Consider the following 25,782-nt stretch of genomic DNA (forward strand, 5'->3'; position numbering starts at 1 on the left):
TAAGGTAAACAGAAGCTGAAGTGCTGCATATGAAGTACTAAAATAAGCAGTCTAAGGATACAGGCACTGGAACTTGATCAGCTGCACCTTCAGGGAGGAGAGACTGGGAAATGGCCTGGTTTTGTCCTGGTTCAACCAACATCCCAGATGATTTCTGGGATCACACAGAGTTTGGATGTGGCCACCCTTGAGGCACCACCTTTGGATGAGGTGGTGAGATTTTGACAGGAGTGTGGACAGGCCATTTAGTTGGCACCTAGACCACAGAATAACCTTCAGAACTATTTATTACAGTAGCGCAAGAGTCTCAAGTGACCAAAGTCTTTGGTTATCTGCTCCTCGTAGTTGCTAGCATGGGACTATTATGTAATGCACTGATGTTTTTGGAATTTTTTCATCTCTGTGTGAAGAATCCCTATGATGGCAGGAATGGTTCTGTGTTAAGGAAACTGTCCTGAATGCATGACAATTCTGTTAACAGCTTCAATACTATGCAGTGAAACACTGAAAAAAAATGGATGCTTAATTAAACCCAAGTTATTTTCAGATAAAACCACGTGATGATTTTGGCTGGGATAGTTTTAATTTTCTTCACAGTAGCTACCATAGGGTTATGTTTGTGTTTGTGATCGAAACAGGTTGACAGCACAGGGATGTTTTCATTCCTGCTGAGCAGTGCCTAAACAGAGTCAAAGCTTTTGCAGCTACTTGCCCCGCCTCACGAGTGAGGAGGTTGGAGGTGTACAAGGAGCTGGGAGGGGACACAGCCAGGACAACTGATCCCAGCTGACCCCAGGGGTATCCCACAGCACATGGCATCATGCTCAGCATATGAAGATGGAGGAAGAAGAAGGAAGGGGTGGACTTAGTGATGGTATTTGTCTTCCCAAGCCACCACTACATGTGACGGAGCCCAGCTTTCCTGGAGATCGCTAAACACCTGCCTGAGGATGCGAAGCAGTGAATGAATGCTGTGTTCTGCTTTGCTTGTGCTCACAGCTTTTGCTTCACCTATTAAACAGTCTTTATCTCAACCCAGGAGTTTTCTCAATTCTGCTATTCCAATTCTCTCCCCCAAACTGATTCTGGGGGAGTGAGCAAGTGGCTGTGTGGTACTTAGTTGCTGGCTTGGGTCAAACCAAAACACACTGAAGATAAATTGCATTTATTCATTACAGAATTTGAAAATTCTTGCCATAAGCCCTTGTTTCCACCGTACTAGAAACATCAACTCAGTTATTTATCCACTGACATCATACATGGGACTTTCATACAATTACAAGGCATTTTCTGTTAGCTTTTGTTCACAATGTGTTTTCTTACATGTACCTCATATTCTTCAAATTGTACATGTGTACTTTAATTAAAAGTTCTGATAGGTCAACTAACTACTATATCAAGGTTTAAAAAGAAGTCAACAGAAGGTGTTTAAAAATGGCTGGAAGTAATGGTACATACTACTGGACTCAAGCTGCCCTCTTAAATTGACCCCTCTTCAAAAAACAACAAATCATGTCACAAATTTTTTTATTCCTTGTCTGTCAACAACATTATTGCTCTTCTTGCTTTATGTGTATGACAAGTACTAGACCTTTGGTAAAATTACCCCTAAATAACATTTTATGATTTAGAACAGCTTTTGGACAGCAGCAATAGTTACATCCTGTTCTTTAAAGAATATGAATGTTCTGTAGCTGAGAGCAATCACTGAGAGAAAATGTTAATTTTGAAAATTCAGGTTGCCTTCACCTGTGAGATGCTCCTATTTTACACTGGTAAATTGCACCCTCTTATTGCTATTGACATCACACTTTTCATAGAAATTGGAGTAAAGTACAGTGAATATGATCTAGAAAATATTATTTTAAGAAAATGATAGCTAGTTTTCTTTCAGCCAGATTTCATATGATTGTTTCTCAGATTTATGACTTTTCTCAAAGTCTTTCTATATCCAACACTCATGCAATCCTCAAATAAAATGGAAGTACATAATGCCCCTCTATGTCCATCTTCTAAAACCTAGAGCAGGTGAAAAGGAATACATTGTAACTTTACTTTCATGAGTTTATGTTCGCTATGGCCCTGCTTCTGGAAAAAGGAAGGGAAAGTGGGTAATTAAGCACAGATGTATTGTTTCAGTGCATGTAATTCTAGCCTTTCCATCTTTTAAGAAAAAAAAAATGTTTATCCGCCATCTTTTGGGAACTGAAAGTTTAGTAAATGCGCTTTAGAGTTATTTTGCTAGACTTCCTACTGGTATTTAAAAGGAACTGCTTCTCCTCCAGAATTATTTGGTGTCCTCTAAAAACTTAAAAAAAATTCTGATTTGTAGTTTCCAAAGAAATGATTCACACTTGCTGCATATTGTTTAATATAATAGGGACACCTCATAGATGATTAGAAGTATAAGACAGTGAAATATTTGCTTCTGTGATGAAATAAGCAGAACAGACTATTTATTGGGTCTGACTTTATTAAGTAGTGATATATAGACATATCTCCCTCCTTTCCCAGTGAGTGATGTTTGGGGCATGTGGATGGTCTACTACAGTGAAAACTTGCATGGTTAGGAAGTACTCATGGATTCCCACTGGGGAGTTACTGCAGCATGCATAAAAGCTATGCAGAACTGCAGAATGGCATTATTTTGGTAAACATCATGATTTGAACTCACACATATGTGGTTGTGATGGTTCTCACACAGCATATGTCACGTCACTGAGCTCTAAATTACACCTATCTTGGCACAAATAAGCAGGTCCTATTCAAGCAGCAATTGTACTTCCAGCACAGGTCCTTTTCTTATTCAGAAAACTAAGAACATCACCTTTGGCATGGACAGTAACAGTCCCATCTCCACCACCTGCTGGGCAATGCATCCCATGCAAAATTGAAGAGACACTGCAAGTAGGGGCTTTAAATGAATGAAGCAAAGTCTCATTATAATCCACTGACCAACTTTTAGCTCAACAAAACATTTTTAAATTCTATTCAAACCATTTCTCAAATGGAAGGGGTATGTTTGTAAACGAAGCCGAACTAAGAAGGTATTAGATCTTGAGTAAAATTAGTGGCAGTGTAAAAAGTATGTCATGAAAAAACTATTGTTGGTTTCCAATTTGTTTTTTGAGTTCTCTTTCAGGGTTGAGAATAATTTTATATTGTAAAAGGAGTATTAATATTTTTCAAAATATAATTTTTCACAAGAAATTGTAAATTATTATATGAGCAGCATTTTTTAAAAAAATATATTTTGAAAATGTTTAAAATTTGAAGTTTTGAGTTCAGTCAGCACTGAAAGTACTTTTTTTCGAAACTTTAAATCATATACTGATATATGTATGTGGATGCTAAACCATGTTTTCCTTATTTTTAAATTTTTAAAATATATTTATTTCTGTTTCTAGATAAGACACACCTAATAAGGTCTAAATCATAATTCAGCCATTGATTTCATCCTACCTAGATGCCAAATAACATGCTAAATACTGGGGCAAAGAAAACACAAGAATACCAGTGTGAGCCCAACTCTTCAGAGGTTCATAAGGTTAAGCATTTTTATAAATCTGAAAAAGCTTATTGTACATGCCAAACTGAATAAAGACATCACTGTTTGAAGTCTTGTGACAGAAGCCTTTAAATCCTAGTACAATAACTAAAGGAAATATTTTCAAGACAATTAGAAATGGTTGAAGCATTTTTGATGCATTTAATATTTCTTGTTAAATGATCAGTGATTCGAAGATTATTTAATTTCAATTGAAGAGGCACTGTAATCTGTACTTACAATAGAGTTAAAGGTAAATGCATAATCATTCTGTTTCTATAGGAACTGCATTTTCAGAGCTAATTACAAAGAAAGTATAGTTGTGATCTTCTAACTCCTTCCTTTTCCAGACTTCATGGCAAAAGAGAAGTACAACACGCTTTCAGAGGGTCTTTACAATTAAAGAGCTAATAGACTCTTTTAAAAGTGCTTTTAGATTGTGGTATGCACATAATTCCCCAGAGCTAAGATGAAAAAAAGCTCTCATCAGCTTTGATTTTTATACGGAGACTAGACTGAATGGACAGCAGTATGGAAACATTTCACTTCTTGTTTTGCATTGTTATCTTCTCTGAAAGCCAAATGCCTACAACTAAAAGAAAACGGCAAGCTTCTCAAGCTGCACTGAGTTCTGGCATCTTACTGTAGAAGTACCTTTTGAGATTCACAAAATATGTATAATACATTGAACTGGGCAGGACGACTGAGGAGATGCAGGAGAGTTCTTAAAGTTTTCTGTTGCTTCATTGTTTGAAGGAGTTCCCTTTGTTGATCCATCCTCTAGAGACTGAATTTCAATCTCTAATTTTTTCATATTACCTTGTAGCATCTCCTTAACTTCGAAACAACTCTGAAGGGTACAGTGATAACCTTACTACCTTCCTGTTTCTATTTTCAGTCTGTAGCAGTTCAGTCTTTATGTATAGCTATCCTGCTTTATCTTCCACTTAGAGTAAGTCATAAGGCAGCAGTATTCAGAAGACACTCCCATTTCTTCTTGTCATTACACTTCTTAGAGTAGATGCAATACTTTAACATGCTGTTTATAAACCTTCAGAGAAACTACACTTTACTTGCAAATTCTAGATACTTCTATATGCAATATAAAATTTCCAATGGCGATGAAAACATGGGTGCAATTTCCTCAGAACAGCAATCTGTTTGTGTTACCAGCAGTCCACAGAAATCACAGTAATGTTTTCTGGGCGCTTTTTTTTTTTTTTTTTTTTTTAAATTAACTGCAGTTCAACAGCTGGGACTCAGTATTAACATATTTGGGTACTCAGTTTGAGACCAGGGGGAATGTTGCATTTTGTGGTCAGCACTTTCTAAACAGTGGTTAACTTGAAAACCTCAGTGAGTCAGTTGCTTTTTAATCCACATAATACGAAAATAGTTTTACCAATTATTGTTTATTTCTGGTTTTTCTCCAAACTTTGCAGGAACTCTCAATCCTTTTATTATAGATTATTCCTTCCTACTGTTTCTCTTCAATCCCAAGACATTCCATATGATGTAGTATAAGCCATAGTTCTCCTGCGTGGATGTCTGGCACATGATTCTGGATTAGCAGTGCTTCCTTTTATTGATGAGTGCATTATGTGTATTACAGCATCACCAGAGGTAGAGCCAAGGTCAAGATGCTGCTCTTTAACTTATTTATCAGTGGCTAAAAGCAGCTAGCTGCTCTTCTTTGGTTTTAGCCTCCCTATTTGAGTGGCTTAGGCCAGAGAAGGAGACAAGAGAAAACAGGAAGTCTTAATAACACCAAAATAACCACTGAAGCTGACTGCTGAAGCTGAAGGGAAAAGCTTCTGCTGTGAAGATAACAGTTTTCTTGGCTCTGAAGTATGGCTACTAGGGCTACCGCTTGAAAGAAAAAGACAAAACACATAACTTTGGACAAACCATTGGTGGTAAAAGAATGAAGAACTATGTTTCATTTGCGGTCGCTTCCTTTATTCTAAATTATCCACTTGCAACACAACATGTCTGGGTTTTGAAGAATGTGTTATGTATGTTTTCCTCCCACCCTGCTATGTTAGCAAAAAGCATCTCACCATTATCATTCAGTTATTTGTGACTTTCAAATCACTGCTCCTATTGGTAAGAGAAATTCCTTAAATGTATCAATATTTCATCGGTTTTATAACACAGATTTCTGAGGATTACAACCTCCAGGCAGCTTTCTACAGAAACGGATATAATTTGCTGCCAGTAAAAAAAAATTAAAAAGAAATAAAAGATCATTCTAAGACTCATCTTAGGGACCTGGCATTGCTGCTCCCGAGTTGCTCAATACGAACCTGACACTCCATGTACTCCGTTAAAAAAATGTGTCAAACGCAGCTGTTTCAAACAGCACAAAGAACACAGAGTGGGGTACCGAGCTCCAAAACTCATGCAGCACTGACTTCTCCAAGTGCAGGGAGGAACAGGGGCAGCGACAGCTCTTCCAGCAGCAAGCGCAAGAGAAGCAAGCAGCGAAGAGGCTGGAGACGCCCTCACACCGCCAAAGGCCACCGTCCTCTCCACAGCACGGTCTCGAGGAGGCCTCGGACGCGGCCACCTGCAGAACACAAGGCCGACGGCGACGGTCATCGCTCCGCAGCCGTCCCACCCGCCCTGTCCGGCCCGTGCCCGCCGCCGAGCAGTGCCAGACCCCAGCGCTATCGCCCGCCGGGGCCTCCCCGAGGAGCCGGCGACCCCTCGACCCGGCGGAGAGCGCCCTGCCCTGCCCTCCCCTCTCCCGGAGGGTGCCCGGCGCTGCCCCGAGCGGCGCCGTCGGGCGCGGCGCGGGACGGTCCCAGCGCGAGCCGCAGGTTCCTCCGCCCGCGAGCGGGGGTGCCCTCCCGGCGCACCGCCCTGAAATGGCCGCCCAGCCGCGCGGGTCTCTGCCTCCTCCGCGCCCCCCCCCGCTCCCGGGGGAGACACACCCCCAAACCGCGGCACCCCGCGGAGGCGGCGGCGCCCCGACCTCTGAGCCGCAGAGCCGCCCTGGTCTTCCCGGGAAGCGGCGGGGCGGGAGGAGGGGTGGAAACAGGGGGGATGGACCGCGCCACCACCCGCGCCGGGGAGGCGGTGGCGCCGCGACTCGCGGGGTTGCGGGGGCGCCACGCGCGCCCCCTCCTCACGGCGCGGGAGGGCTAATAAGGGCCGGCAGCCGGCCCGCGGTACGGCCGCGGGCACCTCTCCGCAGCCCGCCGGCGGCCGGGGCGCGGGTGGCACGGCCGCCGCTCCGAGAACCGCTCTGCCTCCCCGAGGTACCGCCGCTGCCTCGGCGGGACTCGCCGGCGTGTGAGCCGCCGCGCGGAAGGAGCCGCTCCGCCTCTGACAGAGACGCGCCCCCCCTCCCCTCCCCACCGCCCGCCCCCCTCACCTCGAGCTGGCGCTGCCTCCCCGCGCTGCCGGAGCCGCCGCCTCGCCCGCCCGCCCGCCACCGCGCCCCGCTGCTGTCCCCCTGGTGCCTGGCCCCACCGAGGGGCAGGCGGCCAGCCCAGCCCTCGCCTCCGCCGCCCGGCTGCGGCTGCCGCGTCTGTCGCCCCTCGCTGCAGGGAAGGGGCAGCGGTGACTGCCAGGCGGGAGGAGAGGAGAGGAAAGGAGCCGCCAGCGGCTCGGGCAGCGCGCTGCGTCTGGGTCTCCGGGGATGGACTGGGCTTCGCCCTGCGCCTCAGCCTGCCCGCGGAGAGGAGGGCGGTGATCGCCAGGGAGGAGAGGCACCCCCGCCTGCGCCGAGGGGCCGGCACGACCCTGCTGACGCCCGGTTAAATGTCACGGCTCGCCGTCCGCTCCCCGCCGCCGCCCCGCGCATCACTCACCTCGGGAGGGGGCTGTGAAGGTGGCGGCAGAGGCAGCCTCGGCTGCGGCGCGCCCCGCCGCCGCTCGCCGTGAGGGAGCGCCCAGGCAGCCGCCAGGTAAGCGGTGGGGGTGCCGTCGGGGGTGGCGGCCACGGGGAGCCCGCCCGTGAGGGTAGAGTAACTTTCGGGGAGCCTCTGCGGGGAGAAGAGGAGACCGCGGCGTCGGTCTGCGCCCCCCTTGCCCCGCCGTGCGCCCCCCGGTGAGTGGGCTGCGGGGGGCGAGAGCCGGCGGGACGCGGCGCAGCGGACCCTCCACCACCGCCCGCCCGCCCGCCCGGCTTCGTCCCGGCCCCCCCAGCGCTGTGGGTGCGCGGCGGACGGCGCTGCCCACCCGGCAGCGGGCGGTGTGGGGGGAGAGGGTGTCGGGCTGCCCCAGTCGCGGGCTGGGGGGACGGGACGCCGTGCCCAGCATCACACCTCCCCTGGGGAAGAGCTTAATCCCCGTCGGGCTGGAAACCGTGCGATGGGAGCAGGAGTCCTCCGCGGGTTCCGAGCGACGTGACACAAACACAATAGTCCTTTGTCGCCAGTGCGGAGATGCTTCCACACCTGTGTCCACTTGCATGGTGGATGTGCTCGCTGGAGTACGTGCATCAGTGAAGTGGGGCTTTGGGGGCGGGGGGCAGTGGGGGACTGGTGTTGGTGGTGTGCGGTGAAGACACTGTTTTACCTTCTGCACGGCAAATTCAGAATAGATCCCGTTTAAGGAAGGAGAACGAAGTACATGCAGGTGCTCTTGAACATACCTGGGAAAAAAATAACCGCAAGAAAACTACCTACTGTAGAAACTATCATTTCTCCAGTCTCTTGTGTCTAAATTATAAGGTTTTTTAAGTTCTGTTCCATAGTTGCTGGAGTAAACATCAAATATTCTTAAGCATTTCCTCCCTATAGCTTTCCTTGCCAAGCAAAGAGCTGCAGTGGTCTTTTTAGTACGTGCTGCTGTTTCAAATACTGTTCCTTCAAAAGACTTTCTCATTTAAAAAGAGAAACGTCTAATATAGAAAGGAAAACGTCTGAACACTGAACGTTTCAAAAATAAATCATATCTGAACTTGCATTGCTTGCCAAGTGCTGGGGGAAGGGGGGAGGCAGAACGGAGCACACACCTTTTTTGTGCCTTTGTCATGAAAATGAGCCATGCAGTCCTTATTTCAGTCAGAACTATAACATGAAGGTAATGGAAGCGAAAATTAGTTTTGTAGCGTTCAGGGAGGTAAGCCGTAACCCGTAAAGCATGCACACAGTAGTTCTGAAGCCTTACCCCACTTTTTACAGTGACGCATCTGGAATTGACAGATCTACAATGTAAAGTATAGTTAAGAAGATTTCATCTCAAACTGATGTATATGCCCTAAAATAACTATATAGCATTTAACTCATTGTTCAGGAACTGTAACAGCTGCCTCCACATGAAAAAAAAAAAAAAAAGAAACAAACCACAACCAAAATGATAGGAGGTAGAATAAAAGAATACACTTTGCTGAGCTTCTGCCTTCCAGTGGAAAGGACAAAATTAAAAGAGATGGTCAGTATTCCTGCCATATACAATCAAAGCACCAGCAGTTCCATTAGAGGCTACACCCTTTCCAGGAAGTGCTTCCTTGTAGAGGTGAAGCTGTTTTGTGGTCTACTTTGCTATACAATGGGCCACACAGAAGAGTGCACTAACATCAGTATATTCCTACTCCTACTATGTATATATGTGTAAACATCCCAGTCAAAAATGTGCTTTGAGATTTTTCTTCAGATCAGCACTTTAAAATGATTGACTCCCCAGCTACTGTGTCGCCTTATTTTTCTTACTTGAAAAGTAGTGATTTTGACAGTAGCTAATATATGTGCATCAGAACAGTGATACTGTTCCTTTTAGTTAAATAGAATATCTCTGAAAACTGTTTTTACTGCTCTGAATTCCCTCTTGAAAGAGTAGGGATAACACCTACGTAAACTGAACAACAAAGGTGTGATCAGATGCATATGAACAGTGTGGTTTGGTAGTATAACAGTATCAGATTTTTTTGTTACTGTTCTAGAATCCAGGCATTCTCTGAAAGGGCTCTAGGAGGAAATGTTATCCTGGGTAGTAGCAGCAAGAGGTGAAGAAATACAAAGTATCAGAGAAGCTTGTTAGTTTAAGCGGCTGTCCACAAGTACTGTGATTACTACTATGTTGGTATGCCACTGTGAACTAATACCAGGATTTGGGTATCCTGCAGTTAAAAAAAAAAAGACCAAAGTAACTTACCCTTTGTAGTTCTGAAGCTGTATCATTATCCTTCAATGCAGACAGTTAAGGAAGTCTGGAGATTGGAATATTAGTGACTCTGTGCTGAGTTTAGCAATGTAAAATCTGTTAGTGCCTTTTTCATATCTTGTTTTAAGACCATTCAAATCACACAAACACAGGGTGGGTGTGGTTTTTGGAGAGGATATGGATGAGGATTCTAGGAGGATTCCTGTGGTGGTTTTTACAAGTCGTGGTAGTATGACTGTTGTCTGTCTTTAGGGGCTTTGTTTATTTATATACATTTTGACTATCTAAACCTCAGTGAATAAAGAGAGAAAAAAGGTTAAGGAGTTCTGAAGGCTCTGTATGTAGCTGTCTGTTGGTTCATTGGCTCGTCCTTTGTGGGAAGGTGGATTTCGTTCTAGCTGTTGCTGATAATTAAAAATCCAGATGAGGGATGAGTGGATCAGTTTCAGTAAATTTATACAACACTAGGTATGCGTATTGCTGTATTCTCCTATTGCAAAGGAGCTTATTGGGCTACTATTACTTGTACTAAGTACATTATGATTCTCTGTCCTTTTTCTTCACATTTTGTACAGATATTCAGGACATTTAAGAAAATTCTATTTCTAATTAGTCATTGATTGACATTCCTGTGTCATAAGGCTGATTTGGTTAAGCTGTGTCTAATTATGAATCTTTACAAATTATTACTCATTTCTAATTAGTGCAGTGACTAGTTTAACTGTTTATTTTCCAAAATGTTTTCAAGTCATGTATTTTCAGCCAGAAACTTTTTTTCCCACCTAATTTGAAAGCATAAAATTAAGATTTTTTTTCTTGTTTTCTGGAGACAGTAGTTTCTCCGTTGCATTAGAAAAATGCTCAAATAAATGAGATAACTCTGTAAAGAGTGGAATTGAAATATTTGAAATTTATAGACATTGCTCCTCAAGACATGCAGTATATCAATCAGTGTTTTCTGTGCTGAGATATCAATATTATTCCCATGAGATATGCTCAGTGGAGTTCATGTTTGAATTGCTTGCTGTCTCATAAGCCTTTTTATTCCTGGGGACAATTCCATTTCTTAGTGATGAAAATCTGTGGCGGGAGGAAGCATAGAAGATAAACTGTCATCAGTGTTGTATAATGACATTTTGGTGGCCCATTTTCTGGTTTTTGTTTGTTTGTTTGTTTTCTTTTTTTTGTTTTCTTTTTTTTTTCCTCTCAGCAACTATCCTGTGAAGCAGGAGTTCATGAGATTATTTATAATCATCCTGATGAGAGTTGTTATTTGATTAAAATCTAACGTCTCACTCCCTTTGAAATTGAAAGTAGATATTTATATCAGCAGACTGTAGGCAAGTCTTCTTATATATTGATATACCATTTCTGTTTTCAGCTTGATTATTATTATGAAAGTCCTATTAGGTCAGTGTGAATATTAGTGAACATCTTTTCTGTGAGTTGGAATTAGTGAAGTGTTTAACTCATCTTCCAGAAATACTCTTAATTACATACAAATAGAAATAAGGGTGCATTGAAACTAATGCTTTATTTAAGGCGGAAATATTTTAAACTGCTTCTTACTGTTGAGCAGCACTTCAGCTAATATTTTTCTTATTGCCTTCGTAGTAGGCAAGAAATTCCTTCTAGTTTTGCATTACAAGGAAATGCCAAATTATATGTGAGTTGGTGGATTTTAAGTGGTATAGTCAAAGTAGGGAATGTTTTTTAAAAAAATTTTTCAGAAGACTAAATGTATCTGAAGGAAATGGGCATGTGAATTTTCATCTGATGGACCAATTACATTTTCTAAAAGGAAAGAGAACTGAGAAAATTGAGTTTTAGTTTGACAAATAAAGCAACATAAGTTATTAGCTGTCGATCTCAAAATTAAAGTTGCAATGAAAGAAAGAAAGGTAAAATAATAGTAAATAATAGCAAAATTTTATCATCACTGAAAATAAAACTATAATTTATTTAAATAGAATAAACAGAATTATCTTCAGTAGAAAGATGTTTCTGCATAAAGATTTCTATTGTGGAATTTGTTTGATTAACTGCAAACTGCCTGTCCTTTGGTTATAATGAAGAAGAATAATTATTCTACAGTCCTATTTCTTTTTGTTTAGCTAGGATTTATTCAACAGTAGCTGTGATTAATATTTTATAACTTTTAATCAATGTATGTTCTATTTTTACCTTTTATTTTATAAAAACTGCATGCCTTCTTAAAGCCATTATTCTTCAGGTGAAGAAAGATTCTTTTTAATGGTAAAAAATCAGATGTATCCTGTAAAACTATAGGTAAGAGATCTTAACTCTTACTTTTTATGTTTCAAGTTATAGTGTAAAAAATTACATTTTCTTTGATATTCAAGTTTAATGCTTAGGAGCAACCAGTGGTCACTAGTTCAGATTATAGAAACTTAACAGGACTTCACACCCCTCATTTCTTCTCCCCCCCAGCTCCCAATAATTTTAAGTATAACTATCTTCAGTGTTGAAAACTTGTAAGAGCCATGGGGTGGCATTTACTGAAGCAAGGCAAAGGCCATCCTTGAGCTGTACAAATGCAGAGCCCCATCTCTAGGAAAGAGTGAGATTTCACTGGAGTCCCTTCTCTTGGCAGTTTCCTTGTAACTGAGAGTGTAATAAGAGGAATCACACCACTAGAGAAACCAAACAGACTGGCCTTAGAGCAGGACAGCTACATAGACTGTCGTGCTCTGTTCACTTTCCAACTTCCAGGTTACTCTTTCCTCCTGTTATTTCCTTCACTTTATCTTGTTTCTGAGAAAACACAAAGTTTTCATCAAATGGTATTTATCTCTTGATTGCTGTAATTCATAATTGCATCTCAACTTGTGTTTTGGTGAAGTCTTTGTGGAATAGCAGTAGATACTGGCTGTGAAGACCTTTGTAAGAGAGATTCTTTTGAATAAAACCTCAGTTTGGCATTTTCTGGATGCTGTTTCCTTTAAAGCAAAAGAGTTTATGTTCCTCTGTGACAGGTCATCGAGTAAATTCCCATTTACAGCACACGTGGACCTCAGCACTGATATTTTCCCACGGCTGCCTTTTGCAGACCAATGTGTATCAAAGTCAATCAAAATTGTCACAGCTCCACCATCTCTGGAATGAATCAGTTATGCAAGCATCCAGAGAGTTCATCCTGCAATTCCCACCTCATGTTCTTGTCTTAGGACAAATCATATGACCCATAAGAGAAAATTTGCAAGGGAGAGGAGATGTGTGTGTGTGTGTGCGTGTGCCTGTGTGTGTGTGGAGGACACATGTGAAGACCCAACTATCTTTCATTGCAGTCACATTATAAAGACTGCAGATAACATCAGGAGAGAGATAAGAAGAGAAACAAGCTCCTTGGGAAGAAGAAATTCTGCTTCCCTGTAGGTCTTGGAGGAAAAATGAAGAAAAATATTTCAAGATTGTGACTTTGCAACTTTCCAGACCCTTAGTTGGGTCTGGAACAGCTGTCAGCCCCAGTAAACAGACTTTGTGGCTGCTTGTGACAAAATCCCATGTTTCTGAAGTGGAAAGAAATAGGGGAGGCTGAATCTATAATGATGGTGTGTGACTGGGAATGAGAGAGCCAGACAAGCTTGTGGCCTCTCAGCATCAAGGTATCTGACTGTTCTCAGAAGTAACCAAGTGCACTTATGCTTAAACATTGTGATTCAGTTCTCCGGGCATAGCAGTAATTCTCCTGAAAGGAGAGACTATGTTGCTATTCCTGACAAGGGTGTTAGAAAGTGATGAGAGATTCAGAAAACTAACCACTCATCTTTAATTGTCACATTTGAGTACAAGATTTGCTCTAGAGGTTGCTATGAATGCCTCCAGTGCTGTATGTAACTATCCAAACCAGGACAATTATATACAAGATAAGATGATATTTATAATTTTATTAAAAAAATATATTCACTAGTAGTAACAGGAATAGATTTTTGATTAGAAAGCCATGAAAAATTTAGTGTTATTAATATGTATGTGGGGAGGAATGAATGAGAAATGCATTATGTTTATATCAGTACATGAGGTAGTCTGGAAGAATATGCAGAGTTCTGTATTAGTGTATGGCTTTATAATGATTTTGATTTTTTGTTTCTTTTTTTTCTCTTTTGGACTACTGAGTGGGACCAGCCAAAGCTGTTGAGAAAATCTCTGTCTCATGCCAGCTTTTGACTGTGTAAACTGGCACACCTTGCCAGGAAAAAGAAGCAATTTGTGCTATAGGCAAACATGAACAAAAAGTGTTCATTTATTGCAGGCTGGGTAGTGAAAGCCTTAAAAAAATGAGTGGATCAGTTTAATTTAGGATAAAAGTTTCTCTGCACTCACAGCATAAACAGACCTTTGTGCAAACAAGAATTAATTCCAACTGGAAATGGACTGAATTTTCTAGACTAGGTTATGAAGTAGATAAGTAGATTCACAAAAGCTTAAAACCCAAGACATTCTTGTTTCTGTTGCCTCCAAGGATGACGAGGAGCAAGTAATTACCTTAAAGATACTGCAAAGGTAGTGAAGAGAGGTATCAGGATAAAAAGCAGTGGAACAATTGTAGGAATTAAACTACAGTAAATCATAAACTTGCAATCACTTCCTTCCAAGATTTCTGAAGGAAATACATAGCTGAACATCTGAGTGACTTCTGAATCTGTTATTTATTTTTAAATACTATGTCTTACCTGGAGGATAGCCAATTATTAGGAATAAAATGGTGCCAGGAATTAATAAGCAGAGTCAGACCACAAAGAAGTAATTGAGAAAACTAAGTGAAGTCACCATCACAAAACATCTAGATGAACATATGCAGAGGATGTAAGACTGCTGCTCAGTTTAGGGAGACAAGTGTACAGATCTGCTAGTGGGAACAGTCCAGTCTAACCTCCTTCTCACTGTCAGCATGACTTAAAGTGAGTGTACAATTGCAGTCTTACTATCAAACACTTCTCTTACTGATAAAATATTTCTTCAAGCTGTTCATTTATTGTTATTAAAAGCTTGATTAAAGGAACAAAGTTGCATGTGAGTTCTTAAAAAAAAAAAAGGTAAATAATTTGACATTATCATACTTTACAACACTTCTGTGGTTTTCTCAGACCATGTTCTGAATATGGAAGTTGTGCTGAGCCACTAGGTCTTTCCTATTCTTTTAGGGATAGAGTTTACAGGAGAGGAGTCATTTGGGACTTTGAGAAAACTAGTTCTTGTAAGAGATAGATATAATTTCTACTTTGATATAGAAGTAATTAAGTACTGGGCAGTGTTATGCCTTGGGGATGGCAAAATAAGTCATCAAGTTACTCCTGTCAAACAATTACAAAACAAATTAAAAAGTTTTGTACATTAGAATAAAAAAAAAAAAATAAGGAGGGTACAAAAATTTTACTTAGATCTATTTGAGTTATTATTTTGGACTTTTCCTGTGTGAACAGTTTTGTAGTTTTGAAAACAAAAGTAAAAGGGAAAAGAAATCCTTGTGATATGTAGATAACTAAAATCTTACATATACGTAAACAAGTCAAAGCTTTGAAAAGAAAAAGGTAGAGATACCATGAGGGTATTTAATAATACACCTCCTAGTTTCTGCAATTTTTTTTCTCATTAGACAAACAAAAACTCATATGATAGGTAAAGAAATTTGAATTACTAAATGTTTTTAAATTAATAATTCATTTACCAAACAGTGTAGAAGTAAGAATTTATAGTGTTTTCCCCCAAAATATAGAGGTATTATATCCAGGACCTTTTTTTTTTTTTAATTGCAATAGAAGATCAAGAAAATATTAAAATAATAATAATAAAAAAGAATGCATGTTCTGAATACAATTTAAAAAATCTTTTCTGTTGTGTCATCTTACACAATTACTTGTTTGTGTTTGGGGGTTTTAGCTTTTCTGCTGAAGCAGTTTACTTTGTTACCTGGCTGTTTGACCAGTACATGCTACTCTTCATGGCTTTGCTTAAAAGCCGTTGAGATATTACTTTGCAGTGTGGGAAGACAGTAGCCTCCAAATGCTTACATTAGCATCTGGTTATAACCATTTAGTATGTTGTAGCAATACACCATCTTGATATTATAATATATATAATAACCCACTCTGAATTCTTTACTTCTGCTTAGTATTGCTTGATTTTACTTTAAAGCAGCTTGTTATGAGTATTTGAGATATTCTGTCTCATTTGTATATGTGAGAGTTGCAGAAAACAGATTTGGTTAGGTTTAACAGCTACCAGATTCCAACTGTTCATTGCTCTTATATTAGGGTAACAGTACTGAATATTTGGTGCATCTAAAAATAATGGCTTTTTTTCACTGTTACCTTTTATAAAGTAATGAAGCTATTGCTTAGTTTGCAGTTGAAAGACACTGTCATTTAGTTGGAGAATGGAGTTTTACTGGAAGTAAGGAGATATTTCATATAGAAAAATCAATCTTCATCATTGTAGGTATTCTGTAAAAATATAAGGAACCTGTATCATGTCCATGGCTGCTGGAATTTATACTTATATGTTTAATCAAGGTAACAGTTTTATTCTAGCTGGGTATTAACAATATAAGGAAGGACAATAAATAAGTACCTGTAATATCTCAAGAGCTTACATTTCTACTTTAATTATATTCATCTTAACTGTATGGTGTTTCTCTTGGTACTAGTAATATTTCTTATGCTTTCCGGACATGTGAAAAAGCACAGTATGTAGTACTGTGAAAAAGTACCAGTATGTTAGAGAGGAGGATGTGCAGATAACTGGTATATTTTTAAAATTTTCTACTTTTGATTGAAAGAGATTTCATTATTATTTTCTTCAAGTACTTTCACTCTGGTCACATCTTTGGATCAGCATGAAGGTAGAAAAGGAGAATAAAGAGATACTGAAATAAGACATATCTAGAAATTTCTGAAGCCTCTTCAAAGATGGTGTCAGACATGCAAAGTCAGTTTACAGTATATGCTTTCTTCAGCAGCTATCAAAAGAGAACCTGCTCTGCTGTAAGGCAATATGATCATATCTCTGATTTGAAATTGTGAATAACTCTGAAAATTATGTAATGGCTTTGGGCCCATGACAAGTTACCAGTACATTTTGTTACATATGAGCTATGTAGCTAACAAAACTTTATAATTTACTGTTTGCTCGGTCTTTCTGAAGCAAACAGAAAACTGCAGAAAGTAAACCTGTAATATGTACGTAATAGTATGGTCCTTTTTGTTGATTTAAATTAGAGCAATTACATTTTGAACTCACTAGAAGGGTTTAGAATACTAAGGCCCACTGAAATTTACAGTAATTTATAGGTACATAAATTTATAGGTATATAACTTCAAGTTCTTTTGAAACTTCTGCTATATGATTCTATGTTCACACTTGCAAAAGTGACCTGTTACTCATCTCATAATACAAGCTGATGTCCATTTCAAAGGATTTGTGCCCAATTTTGCATGCATTTTTGTACCATTTTGAAATCTGAGTTCCAAAATAATATTTCAGAGATTTGTAGTTGTTACTTAGCTACTCTAGAAAAAAAACACACCAAAAATATTTGAAGATCAGGTGCTGATCATTAAATATTTAATAAACTAAAAAATAATCATTATTTCTGATTTTTTTATTATCTCCTGTGCTTGGATAAGATATTTTATATAAGCAATCCAATATTTAAAATATTTATGGTCAGGGTTCACTCTGAGTTCAATAGACTATTTTCTGCAGCTGTCAGGAAAATAATTTAGACCTATATATGAACTATGTACCTTCCTGTTTCACCTGTAGTTTAATTTCATTTAAAAATTATCAGTACATCCTCCAATGGTAACAACAGAGATACTGCTCACTGATACTTCTTCTCTGTTACTCACAGAGTACTGAAAATATTAACTCCTTCCTAACACTTCACAGTTAGGAGTGATGGTAGATTCTTCCTGTGAATCTACCAGTAAAATTTTTGCTTTGAAATGCAAGTGCAGAGATCCCTTGAAATGGTAAGTGCATGACCTCTGATATAACTCATTATTTCCTTTGCAGCCTGTTTCACAAATGTTTTGCCTCATAAAGTAAGACAGGAATGAAGCTCAGTTATTGATAATACTTACTCTGTTTGCATTACATATTAATGCAAACTTTTTTTTTTTATTTATGGTGGCAATCACTAGATGGCACTGCTCTATGGTCTTTTTGAGTTGTTGCATTTTGCTTTTCTTAAAATACTCCTTCTCTTCTGTGATACATGTCATAATGAACTGTTACTGATTTTGTGGTATTATTTGTCCGGTATTTGTGGCAAATGGAAAAAAAAATGATGAAATTAATTTTTCAGGATGGTTAAATCCCTGAACATGTTGATGTTTTGGTTAAGTGTTTGACATGAGGAGAAACATACTGTTTGATAGTCTCTGTTCCAGAAGTAGTAAATAGGAAATGTCAGACAAAAAAAACTGTAATAAAAACGCTCTTCAATTTCTGTGTTTCTGGTATCTTTGCCAGCTGTAAGTCAGCATGTTAAGTCTATCTTTTATTTCTTGGCAGGAAAATGATCATGTAATCCTGAACTTGCTAGCTGGCAATTCTAGCTTTTCTAATCTCAAACTGCTCCATTGTCAATACAGTCAATGCAGTCTTTAGCCAAGTACATAAGGAACAAGAAGATGGGAGACATCTTAATCCCTTCTGTCACTGAAGGGCTAGCAAGTTGTATGGCTGATGCTGTTTATGCAACAAACTTCTGTGAATAGACTGCTTTAACAACTCTACCCCCAGGTCAAAAGTGTACTTAGGACATCATTGCAGCATCAAGACAGTTACTAGGCAGGAACTACAAAGCTAAAGAGTCTAGTGCACCTAAAACCATCAGCAACAACACCCTGACAAAACAAGAAAGCAGGAGCTGTTGTTTGTGTGTGGCATATTTTCTGAGTTTAGAGTACCATCATTGAGTCTATTACTAAAATTAAATGTGCTGTGGTAATAAAGTTTTGTAGGACTTCTGTAAAGGGTTGTGTCTTAAAACACAACACTGGTTGTGTTTGGTCTGTTTTGGTCTGTGCATTGGTCTGTTTTACTCCTGGATTTTGTTGTTTTGTTATTATGGCACTCTGGCACAATGGGGTTCCTTATTTGTTTGAAGAACAGTATGAAAAGAGTACGTATGTCTAATGGCTGCATATAAATGGAACTCCTTTTTATCTCCAGTAAAGCTGTCTCAGGAATGTCTTCAGTTCTTCTGTCTGGAAGTACTGCAAGGCATTTTTTAACTTGAAGTTGAATGAGATTCTCTTAATATCAAACTCACTGTGGAATTCTTTCAAGAGTAGGTGCCAATACTGTCAGCAGTGGCAGCCAGTAGGCATTTTCTGTTGTCAATTTTTGAATGATTAAAGAATTAAACCCTAATTTTTGAGCTTGTCATTTGCAAAGGATTCTACCCTTTGGAATTATGATGGTAGTTGGAGCTGTGCATGTGACTTTTGGGGTCTATTTCCAGAGAAAGAGTTTACCAGTCTAGCTTTTGATGAAAATTAAATTTACACTCCCATGTGTTCACACTGTGTAGCATAAAGATTGTGAAGTTTTAAATGAAAGCCTTTTTTCCAGCTTGGCAATTTTAAGTGCTATTCTTTTAAAATTGTATTTACATAAAGGCAACGGTAGTTAGCCCAAGATTTTCAGAAAGTGTTTTTAGAAGACAAAATTATAAATTCTTTGACAGAAAATGTTGATGTTATTGTATTAATTGCTTTTCAACAATTGGCCTTTTTTTTTTTTTAATAGCAAAAATGAAATGAAATTACTTCCAAAAATGAAGATATACATGTTATTATGCATTTACTTAGTGTGGTTACTCTTATGAAATTATCATTTTAAATAATCTGCAAATTTGGTTTTGGTGATGGTAACTTGCTTTAGAGAGAGCTAAATGAAAATGAATTTTGCAGAAGTTATCCACTAATAATTTTGGAACTTTTTGAAGGGTTGCCAAAGAAACTCATAAAATCTAATTTATTTCATAGTCCATCATTTTTGTTGTGAAGATTCTGGAGGCCCGAGTTTGGTGTTGGCATAGTAATAGTCTGCTCAAGAGGATATCAGTTTATATATGATTTTAATTAGCAGTTTCAGATTCGAGTAGAATGCAGGATGAGGCAGTAGTGATGCTAGCTTTAAATTGGAAGATCGAGGTTGAAGAGTTATTTGCCCTGGATAATGAGACTGTTAATGTCTTCATCCTGCAACCAAGTGTTTGATATAGGCACATGAGTACAGGAATACTTCCTGACTTTTATCACCTGCTGTTTTTTATAACAATATTTTTGTGTCTGATTTCCAAGTTTGCTGCTTTGTTTAAAGAATTAAATTTGTGGGCTTTGCTTATATTGTAGTGGGGAAACTGTTCACCAGCACCTGAGTAAGGAGTCCTGTTTACAAGTATGTCTCACCAGTGGTTGGAATCTGAACCTCATTCTTTATTAATTTCTGAGTACAATTCACTGAACTGGTGAATATCTTAGGAGAAGCTGAACAAACTGCAACTGAATTATACAAGAAACTGTCATATAGACTGCACTGTAATGAAAAAATGTCTTAAAATTAGTCACTTTCTTATAGTGCTAGGAAAGTGATTTCAGTAACACAGAGTAACACTGCTATGCCTAAGGCTGTTCTGTCTCGACTTGACTTGAGTCAAACTAAGTCTCCTTCCCTGACTCCCCTCACTGCCTTGCTTTCAGTTGTAGATATAAAAGAACAGACAACTGTTTTATACTCTCTGTGGTTGGAAAATGCAACTGCCACATTTCTGCCTTCAGTTCCTTGTAGAAAGCTTCTGAACAATAAGGACCCTCTCTTAATAAAAATCTGGGGAAAAAAAAAACTAGAAAATTTTTTTTTTTAAAATGACCTCTTGTTTTGTTCTTTGATCAAGTAGTAATCCAATTACTTAGAAAATATGCGGTAATGGTTATTTACAAGGTCCTAGAAGAGTGTGGAAATTTCAGGTATTTCCTGGTTTTTATTTCAAAATTACTGAAAACTGGCTATTTTGTTTCACAATCGATATTAGGATTTAAAAATGAAAAATAAAAAGTGGCAAAGTTCATTTCTGAACATGTGCACAGTTATGAAACCATTACTTTGCAGTGTAAATAGCGTTACAGTCACAACAGTAATTTGGAGCTATTCTTCCTATGAGGATAGGGTGTATTTATATATAAAATTGTGGTGGTTTGGAAAAAACATTTCCCTCTGGGGCTGGTAATACTCTGCCCCAGACGTGGTGTTTTGGATACTGGACCAATTAAAAAACTTGTGCACTCTGCGGAAATGACATACTCAGAGATTCGGAAGAGAAGAGGTTAATTTTAACTGTGTAGCTGAAGGAGAGGCAGCTTCTAACAAGGTTTTTTGGACAGACCCTACCATTGAGTCATAAGGCTCAGAAAGGACCCCCTTACTTTCTTAACTGTTTCTCAGAGAGGAGTCTAGATGCAGCTGGATCCAATCCCAGTCACAGACTTGGTCAATTGTTTAGGTTTAAAGGATTGTGTAGATGTAATTAAGCCTTTATATGACTTTGTCCCACAGGAATAAGAATGGCTAAACATGTATTTACAAGGAAAAAATAAATAATTTATTTACATTGATGATCATGTTAATTATTAGACTAAAAGACATTATTCAGAATTATTAGCTACAGAGTACAAACACTTATAACTACTAGTATAGCGAACTATTTTTGAAGCAATATTGAAGCAATTATATTAAAGCTAGCAAAATACTTACTAACTAGAGATTGATGTTACTCACTCATACCAATGACAGTGAGCATAGCTCTTTCACTCCACCTGGAGGAGTAACTTTGAGGGATGTCCCCACTCAAGGGAGGAATCTCCACACACACTCGAAGAAGGTGTGTGTTAGAAGACCCTCCCATTAAAAAGTGGAACTGGGCTTCTATATTATAAAGTGATTGACTGTCAGTCAAATGCCTCCAGATCAGCTGTGTCAGCTCGGCAGCTTTAGATAAGTCATCACTGCTATCCCTTGTTGGTTCTGTTGTCAGGAATTTTGTCTGCCGCACCTCATCTGTGCAGGTTTCCTTCGGGAAGCACACTGTTCTTCACATCCTCAGAGTGTTTGGCTTTGCAACTGATGAGTCAGGGTGGTCTCACTCTTCAATACCAAAAGCAATGTGACCGTCCTTCCTTGGTTGACCACTGACAACTTTTGCAAAATAGGGTAAAACTTGAACTATTTTACCCCTGCTGAGGCAGAGCATCCTTCTACTCTGCACCCCATGACTGCAGTCAATCTAAAAATATTTTGCAGTTTTGTATGTACAGTGATTGTAGCTAGAACTTTACAAATGCACTTGTCAAATCTTTTAAGTTACCATGGACAGTTACTGCTTTATAGAATGTAACATTACGAAGCTGTAGAAAACCTTGCAGTTTTGTTATATAAGCTAAATACAAATGCTTTTAATGGTGAACCATATGAAATGGTATATAGCTTGGTACATTACAAGAACACTTAAACATATCTTAGAGAGTTTTGATGAGCTTTCCAATAGTTCGTACTTAGTACATTGCACAGTAACCTGGAATTTCAAACATGATTAATTTATGCTTACTATATCACAGGAATTAGTCCATCTAATGAAGCTGTGCTTTATATCAGTATAATGAAGCTGGGCTTTATATAAGTCTCAGGGGCTTAACCAAATTGTTTCAAATGAGTAGGCTAAATTGTACTGAATAAGCACCTTGCTTTTGTGTTATACTACCTGGGGTTTTTTTGTTGTAGTAGTAATTTTGTGAACCTATCTCTACAGATGCTTTGTCAAAGCTGAATCTTTGACAATCAGTAAAAGTCTTGGCAGTCAATTTGTTACAAGAAGTTTTTTACAGTACAGGCCTGTGCTACACTCAGCATGTTTGGGTTTTGTTGCTTTTCCTGAGTATTTTTTAAACTGTAAGAACAGGGAAGGAACAATGCTGTTCTTACCAGGCCCTAACATGCTGGTCTCAGGGATCTCGGAAACCAGGTAAAACTCAGACCCAAGATGTCATTTTACAGATGTTTTAGGAAAAGGAAACTCTTCCAAAGGAACAGCCATATTTCCCCAGATTACCAGACTCTGGGTCTTTTTCTGTGAATTAACGTGTGTAAACCAATTATGAATGTTAGGTATGTAAACTCAGCACTTACAGATTGTATTACAAGGAAAACAATTAAAGAGTGTTCTAAGGTGGGTAGGTTCTTTTCTTTTTGAAATTAAAATAAGACCACATTATCTTAATTACTAGTGAATAACCTATCCCTTCTTTACACACTACTTTCTTGGATATGGCAAAACAGAAGTTAGAGTTTTTAAGAACCACATGTATACATATTCATAAGAACATTCTCTTATTTTTGTTAAGAAATTTAAGATTTCTTGGAGAACTTTTATTTTTATTTTAGGAACATGAATTTTTTACTGCTGTCATAGCAAATCACTAAGAAAGAAAAATGGATATTCCCTATGTGGAAATAAAAGATTTATTGAACAATAATTATAACAACGGATATCTTTTAGCTATTTGGTTTTTAGCAATTAACCTCACAATAACGTTGGACTGAAAAACATTTTTGCAGGTCTTCTAGATAGGCACAATATAAAGAATTCCAGAAGACACTCTTATCTGAAAGATACCTGTTACCTAATGAGGGAAGGAAGGAATTGCTGAAGGGAGTCCTTGGAAGGAGGTAGACTAGCATGTCAGATTGGCAGATAAATACTTGAATAGAAGTGTAAATAAGTAGTACTGAAAATTGCAAGTAGTGATTGAATTCCTCCTTCTTTTTTTCTTTTTAATTATTTAAAGGAAAATACCCAAGGAGGACTTTGTAAGTAATGCTACTGTGTTTTTATTTTACTTCACTTAAACAGGCTGTGTATTGAAATACTGCTGTAATTCAGCTGGACTCGAGCAGCCACTCAAGTGGTACAAACTATTGTATTAAAACGATCGTGTAAACCAGCTCAAGATGCACTCAATTATTTAATAGCATTCCTGCTTTCATCTAACATGAGAGCTTGTTCGTATTATTAGTGGAAAATCCATGAAGCGTTTAACTTTGGAAATGTTCAATCATTACAAAAAGGCATTACATGTGGTTTTCAGCTCTTTCCTAAACTTAATGTCACAGATGAACTTTTGATTTTGTCTTTCGTTTCCATGTAAGCCCCACTCTGTGTTACCTTTTTCAGCTTGGGATACTCCTTTTTGTCCTGATGTAACCCAAATTGTTTAATAATTACAAACTTTGCTTGGGTGTGTTTTGATATAACTGTGCTATTTTTTCCCAGGAGGAATGTACGTACTCACACAAGAAGTAAGGCCTCTACAAAATAAAATTTATAAAATGGATCTTATTCCCAGTAAACATAACAACCTCTTGTTTCACAGTGCTTTTTTTTCAACATGTTGTTTGAACTACTTTTATTTTTTGCTACTGTTACTGAACAGGAGGTTTAGTAACTTTTTGTCACCACAAGATGCTGATTTTGGAGGACAGACCTTTCTATAGATCTCTGCAAAAGGGACTGGTTTGAAAACTCTCATGCCAGGAAAATTGTATTCTTTCTTCAGTGCAGTTTTCAATTCAGTATGAAAGTGACTGAATCACTCTTGCTTCTGCCCAAGGAATCAAAATGTGTTTCAGGTTAAAAAAAAAAAAAAAGTAGGGCTGGAACCTACAGATTCCTAGGGGAATTTTTGTTTAGAACTTTGCTGTAAGTGATGATGTGATTTCTATGAGACAAAAAATTGGCTTACGAGTGTAAAACTTTGTATGGTGTTGTGAACATTTAATCAATGTTCACTTCTTCTGTCAGTGTGATGTAAGAACTAATAGGCAAAACCAAATAAGATATATGAACTCTGTGTTTTACAGCTAACAGTAGATTTGAAATCACTTTCTGGTGTTGCATGCAAGTTACCTTGATACATTATGTGCCATTACCTTTTATTTTCATGTGAACAAAATTTCTAGGAAAAATAAGTTATTTACCCCAAATACAGTTTGAACTGAGTTCAGTTGATGATTTTGTGTCCAAAGCAGCCACAGCATTTTGCTTAAATATTATTCAAATGAAACACTGTCTTTTGTCTTCAAAAAGAGACTGTGAAATTATATTTTTTCATTTACCTTTTAAAGTAAATTAAAAAACCCCCACATGTCAGGAAACATATAAATTCATTCAGAAATTTTTACAAAGGGAAGTCATCAACAGTTAGGGTTAGTCACAAAGTCATTCAAGGCTGTTCCAGAATTGATCAGTATTTTCTTTTGGAAATGAAAGGAACTTAAAAAAAAAAAAAAAAAGAAAAAAAGAAGACAGTTTCAGCATGACATTCAGGTGAAGGGTTAAGTCTTTATCTCTTATCTTTGCCATTAAGGCAGCATTTCTGTGATACTGCTGGATTACTTAAGTGTCTTAAGGGATGCTGAGTAATGGTGTTATTAGATTCTGGATACTGAGGAACAGGTGTGGCTGCCAAATAAGTGCAGTTGAAATCAATAATAGATAGAGTTGAATTTCTAGAAAGGCAGGTAAACGTGGACATATTTGACGAATCTGTCTCTTCAGGTTGTCAACCAAAGATTGTCAGTGACACTGTATGTTGATCGTTTTGTTTCTAAGCTCTTACTTTGCATGACAAATCCAACAGGCTCCTGTCCCACTGGCAGATGCTTGAAGGTAAATTCCTGTGGGTTTCCTTTCACATGGTACAGTATGAATAGTGTTCCTAATAGAAAAGCTTACTTCTAGCAGTCTTTCTCTCCCAGTTACCTTCTTTACCCCTCATTATCTATAGTTGGCTGTTCCTATTGTTTCCAACTTCCCTGCATTGTTAGGTTAGGCACCAGTCACACAGGCTGTCAATATTTGAGGTTTCTAAGTCACACATCATGAGTCTGAGTTATATGGGAGGCAGATAATTACCTCGTTTAAGGTATTTGGTTCTTAAAGACTGCCATAAACTATCTAAAAAAGGAATTAAGTAATCCCATTCTTAGTCCAGAGATTGACACCAGAACTTTTCACTGTTGGATGCTGAAGCTAA

At 38.8% G+C, this 25,782-nt stretch overlaps 1 protein-coding gene across 3 annotated transcripts in view; it reads left to right on the forward strand.

Moving 5' to 3' along the window:
- The first annotated feature begins 7,364 nt into the window (after positions 1-7,364).
- LINGO2 (leucine rich repeat and Ig domain containing 2) overlaps positions 7,365-25,782 on the forward strand; it is a 479,491-nt gene continuing 461,073 nt past the window's right edge. For all 3 annotated transcript variants that reach the window (XR_007907985.1, XM_051809028.1, XM_051809029.1), the window contains exon 1: positions 7,365-7,461. The gene's annotated coding sequence lies outside the window, so the exon portion shown is untranslated. The remainder of the gene's footprint in view (positions 7,462-25,782) is intronic.

Source organism: Manacus candei, unplaced genomic scaffold (genome assembly GCF_025592945.1).
Source record: "Manacus candei isolate 608988 ecotype Guabito, Panama unplaced genomic scaffold, ASM2559294v1 h1tg000074l, whole genome shotgun sequence".
NCBI classification, from domain to species: domain Eukaryota; kingdom Metazoa; phylum Chordata; class Aves; order Passeriformes; family Pipridae; genus Manacus; species Manacus candei.